Source organism: Pipistrellus kuhlii, unplaced genomic scaffold, assembly GCF_014108245.1.
Source record: "Pipistrellus kuhlii isolate mPipKuh1 unplaced genomic scaffold, mPipKuh1.p scaffold_m20_p_9, whole genome shotgun sequence".
Lineage (NCBI taxonomy): Eukaryota > Metazoa > Chordata > Mammalia > Chiroptera > Vespertilionidae > Pipistrellus > Pipistrellus kuhlii.
The window spans coordinates 49,369,830-49,375,829 of NW_023425595.1; positions in this window are offsets into that span (position 1 = coordinate 49,369,830).

Below are 6,000 nucleotides of genomic sequence, written 5' to 3' on the forward strand. Positions count from 1 at the left end.
CCAGAGTAGACTACCCCATACAAATAAACAGGCAAGTCCTGTTACTCTTTCATTGAAAAGGATTGATATGAGATTAGGATGATTAATTCATAGTAGCACAGGCAGTTTCACTCTCTCATCTCCATCTGTACAGTAAGTCAGTAAAACTGACTACAAAGTGCCTCTTTATTTCCACTTAACAATTTAACTATTTGTTTTTTCAGGACACGCTTTGCCCTCAGTGTTTTCTGTTACACTTTTAAATGAGCATAATTGAACAGAAAATACTCAGTAATTTAGATGCCATTTTAAAGGTGTCCAATTTTAAAAATCACCTAGCTTGCCCTTGCTGGTTTGGCTCAGTGGATAGAGCGTTGGCCTACGGACTGAAGGATCCCAGGTTCAATTCCGGTTAAGGGCACATGCCTGGGTTTCGGGCTTGATCCCCAGTGTGGGGTGTGCAGGAGGCAGCTAATCAATGATTCTCTCCTGTCATTGTGTTTCTATCCTTCTCTTCCTTTCCCTTCCTCTCTCTGAAATTTAAAAAAAAAAAAAAAAAAAATCCCGGATTTTAAAATAATAAATTTTCTCTTTTTTATACTTTTCTGCATTATATTTAATATTTTCCCTAGTCTTAACAGATACATTTCCATTGAAGAAAAAAATGTCTTTATCATTACCTCTGCCTCATTCTATTTGCAAACACTTTACCAGTAGTACTCTGAAAAGGCTAATAAAATTGTAAACTTTTAAAAATTGTTATATAATAAGAAAATCAAAAGTATTATATAGCATTCTTGGAAAATTAGTCATTCTCTACTCTGTTCCCTCTTGAAAAATTTATTAAGGCCCTTTATTGCTTAGTAATTCTATATGCATGTAGCATATACCATAAACCACAATTATTTAGACATCAACTTTAGCAATCTGCCATTCTGCTTGAAATTCCATTTGCATTCTCTTGGGATTATGGTTATAATACTTGCTTTATTTATTAAGTATATTACTCTACAGCCTAAACTCTAAGCAGTGAGCAAATTGCACTTAGTAAGCAAGATTCAGGTTTACTTCTGTGTATTATAAAGCATTCGAATAATGATTTTGTATTTTGCTCTCCTAATTGCCAAAATTGCTGAGTCATTTGGAAAAGATGATTACAGAGCTGGCCTGAAATTTCTTTATTGAAAAGTATGAAATGATAGGACAATATAAGGCAGAGAAGAAAAAAATGAATGGGAATTTCCTCATGGTTTTAAGCATCTTCAATCATCCAACAAGTACTATGCCAAGTGCTGGGCCCTGCTTAGTTACTGGGGATAAGTAACAAACACAAAGACCTCATGGTGGAACCATATGGAAGAAACAGAAAATAAATAAGTAACCAAATAAATAAAATAATTTTATCTAACATACAAGGACTCATTGTTCAGAATGATACCCAACATCTTTTATCATTGCTGGGGCTCAAATAGGAGAAAATGGGTTTTGAGCCATAGTGTAGGAAAGAAGTTCCTTTAACAGGGAAAGTCCATGGGTGCCTCCTAAGGGGAATAGGGAATACAGATTAAAGGTAAACTTTATTGAACCTGCTGTCTAAACTGGCTAGTTTCTCACACACATTACCTCATTGTCCAATCCCACCACACCCTGTGAATTAAGTTTTATGATCCCCATGTTACAGGTGACAAAGAGGCTGTGCTACTGGGTTAAAGTGACACAGCTCGTCATTGCTGAGCTGGGGTTGATTGTCTTGGAGTCCAAGACTATTGCTTTCATTGTGCACAACCCGAGTTCAGGTGGATGGAGTATCGCTATTCTAAATCTCTCAACTTTGTATAGGATTGTTTAGGTAGTTTCTTTCCGTAAAGAAAGGGGAAAGCCTTTAATGGATGGCTTTCAAACCTCTTTTCGGGAGCAAAATCTAATTTTCAAACAAAATTGTATGTAGAACGGCAATACATGAAACAAATTAGAGCAGGGCAGCCTGTTGAAACTGGGGTGTATGGTCTGAGCCTCACCCACTGCTCTCCTCACTCACCCCACCAAGGAAATTCTCCCTCAATGACTAAGCTCCACTGAGTCCCAGGAACTTTGCCCAGTATTACCATCGTATCAGGCTAAAACAAGATTAGACTTGGTTACTTGGAATCTTGCCAAATTTGAATTTTGCCATCATACAAAGCAATCTCAGCCATCATAACTCTATTTGGGAAGACCTGGCCTTGATCATCATGTCTGACAATAGGGCACATTGAGGGCAGAATTATTTGAGGCGAGTTCAGTAAGGGAGTCAGTGGGAGCTGTGTCCAGTGGACAAAAAGAGGCTTACATTCTCACTTCTTTGTATTGAACACAATAGTTCTAAACTTCAAAAACCTCAGGCCAGTGTGTTATGGACTCCCAGTAATGCTTATTTACCTTATGGAGTGCCTAATGAACTATACCCCTCCATCTTAACCTCCAGACTGGGAAAATTAAAGGCTTTAATTGACTGCTAGAGTCTTAAATTTGACCCTTCCTTGGAGCAACTAAATGAGTAGATAATACTGAGAGAATATTACTTCATTTTTTTATCTGGTAGGCTCAGAAGTAGAGCTGGAACCCAAGAGCAACTCCACACAATAACAGGAGACATACTAACTGGCAGGAAGGGGAGGAGTCTTGCTAATTAAGGAAATATTTCCTCTCTCAATATGAGTTTAAGCAGTACTGCCCTCCATCCAAACTATACTGGTCCCTAGGAGAGGTGAATGGACTATTCTAACAGGTTCCATAGAAGTGGACATACCTGGAACTAATGTAGAGGGGGCTACTGCAAAAAATAGTCTAACTTGAGACCCACATCTACCCTTGACTATTGACCTTTGGCCTGGGATCCATCCTCACGCACCTTCTGCCCACTTCTGTGGGATTGGGAGTCAGGGACCATCGCTGACCTTCCTGCTAAAGCCTCTGATTATGCTTCCATATCACATCACTCCATTTGGGAACTGCAGATGTGACACAGCAGACATAATGCCTAAGGCCCACAGTACTGTTAGGGGTGCTTGAAAATGTTTTAATTTCTTTTGAAATCAGAATAGAAAAAAAAAATGTTAGGCAAAAGAAAATAATATATAATATTAATATATATTCATTTTTAAATTTTCCTTGAGGTTAGTGAATTATTTTTTTAATTTAAGCATTGTTGTATACAATATTATAGTAATTATATTTAGTTTTAGAAGTACAATATAATGGTTGGACATTTTTATGTCTTACAATGTTACCACCTCATGAATTCTAGTAATCATGTGCAAACATATTACAATCTTAATGACTATATACCTCTTCATGGTTTTCACCCCTCTCCTCTCCCTTCCCTTCTTGTAGCCATCCCTTTGGTCACTGTTTCTATTAATGGATAAAGAACATGTGGTATAGATATACTATGGGATTTACACAGCAATAAAAAATAATGAAATCTTGCCATTTGAGACAACATCGGTGGACCTATTGTAGAAGATATTATGCTAAGTGAAATACCAGAGAGAGATAAATGTATGGTTTCACTTATATGTGGAATCTAAAGTATGTTCATTTTTATACATCTAAGTTTTAAGATAAAATTTTAAACATTTTTTCTTTTTATTGCTTTTTTAGAGAGAGAGAGAAAGGGAGAAGGAGAGAGCTTGAAACATCAATGAGAGAGAAACATCAACATGGCTTTCTGCATACCCCCTGCTGGGGATTGAGCCTGAAACCCCAAATATGTGCCCTGACCAGGAATGCCTTCTGGTACCTGGGTCACTGGCTAGGCTAATATATATATTTTTTTAATTGAAGAAGGTATCCATCAAGGTGAAAGTACTTAGGGCCAAGGAAAGTCAAATCCACTGTGTGCTCACTAGGGTGGGACTTCCTGCTTGTGGGGGATGGATTTTCCAGGGAAAGAGAGTGCTTGGGTGAGGAAAGTGCAAATGTTAAGGCTAGAGAGCTAGAGAGGAACTAGAAAATAGAGAATCTCTCTTTTGAAACCATTTTCTTCTTGTTTTATTTGGTACCTATGGAAGTAATCTTAAATTCATTCTGGAGAACAATGGGGTACACATAGATAACCAGAAATACCGCTGCAGCACAAAATATCCAGTTCTTGTAAGTTCAGTCTTCCAGAAGTTATTTGACCTGTAGACCATTCACTGTAGACCGGGAGGTGTGGATAATATGTTTGAAAAGATTTACATCACAGTGCATAATGAGAGTTTTTCTTCCTCTGCACATTTTAATAATGTATTTCTCACAATTTGTTTGAAAAAGCAGGAGAGCAAGACAGTTCATGTGTTAAAGAAAAGAGGCATGACAACCAAATGCAATCAATTACCCTGACCTGACTGTACTCTGAAAAATTTTTATTTAAGGTACATTTGGGGACAATTGTCAAAATTTAACTATGGATTGTAGGTTAGACAATAGTATTTTCTAATCTATATGTTAAATTTTGTGATTGTATTGTGGTTTTATGAGAGAATTGGGAAGATATTTTTGTTCTTAACAAATGCATATTAACATATTATGAGGTCAAAGCTGAAGTCTGCAACTTCTTTGTTACCAGGTCAGGAAAAAATATATACATTTAAAGAGAAAATATTAAAGCAAATATATCAAAATGATAACTGGATATATTTTTAAATAAAAAGTTCAAGATTAATTTAGAAAGTATCATTGAAATAAGGCCCCAAAAAAACCAACACCATTTATGCACTAACTTCTCAGCTGTTTGAGCATCCACATCTGTGCCTGGGGAATTAATTCTGTATAAGCAGAAACCATGGATATTGAATGAACTGATCTGAACTTGTCTGTACTTGTAGACTGTCATTATTTACAGGGGTTTCCTAATAAAGATCATTAAAAACAATTTAAGCTACAGCCACTGGACTGAATAACTGAAAAACCAATTTTGGAGCTGACTTGCAGATTGAGTTTAAATTTTTAAATTGTATTTTTCTTCATTGATAAAACTCAGACACCAGTGCTTGGGATTACAGTAGGCATGAAATATGTTTTCAATGAGTGAATATGTTATTCTCTTATTGAACTATGCTAACCTAGGTTCCCTCCACAATAGAGCATAAGGGTTTAGATGGAGGTTGGTTATCTTGAGAAGTGTTTGCAAGGAACAGGAGAGAGGGACTGGGAAGAGGGTATCAGGGAAGAATGAAGCCAACCCAACGATGCGTTGTCACCACTGTGGCATCTGATACTTGGTCTCATGAAGCTACTAAATGCACCACAAAATCTTCTGCCCAATGGATGTTATAGGGAATATTTATCCACCATTTCCCACCTACATTGGCCAAGGGTTGCTCCCATGTGGGGACAGCAGCAAGAGATGTACATGCAACTGAGGTTATCGATACATTGTATACAGCTAATCACCAAAGCAATGGCTAGAGATAAAAGGTAGAACAAGGAAAATGTGAAGGGCGGCCAGCAAGCATAGCTCAGTGGCTGAGTGTTGACCTATGTACCAGGAGATCATGTTTTCATTTCCAGTCAGGTCATATGCCTGGGTTGTAGGCTCACTGGGGCGTGTAGTAGGCAGCTGATCAATGATTCTCTCTCATCATTGATGTTCCGACCTCTCTCTCCCTCTCTCTACCTCTCTGAAATCAATAACATATATCTATAATAATAAAAGTGGAATATGCTACTTAGATAGGACATCCTTCCAGATGACCTTCTGGATGAAGCCAGGGCTGCAAGGGAAGCCCATGTCCCAGGTGCCTGCCAACGGCTGGAGGGAAGTTGGGTCCCTGGTGTTAGAGGGAAGCCGATGCTGGGAGCCAGGGGGAAGGAAGGCATACTCTTGCACAGATTTCGTGCATCGGGCCTCTAGTATGTATGTGTGTATATACAGATATAAAAGAAAATATATGTCTTGTGAGCGGTGTCACAAGACAAGTGTTTATCTAGGATTAGCAACAGCATGAAGTGATTTGACACAAGTGTAAAAAATACAAAATATGGCAAAAATTGTAT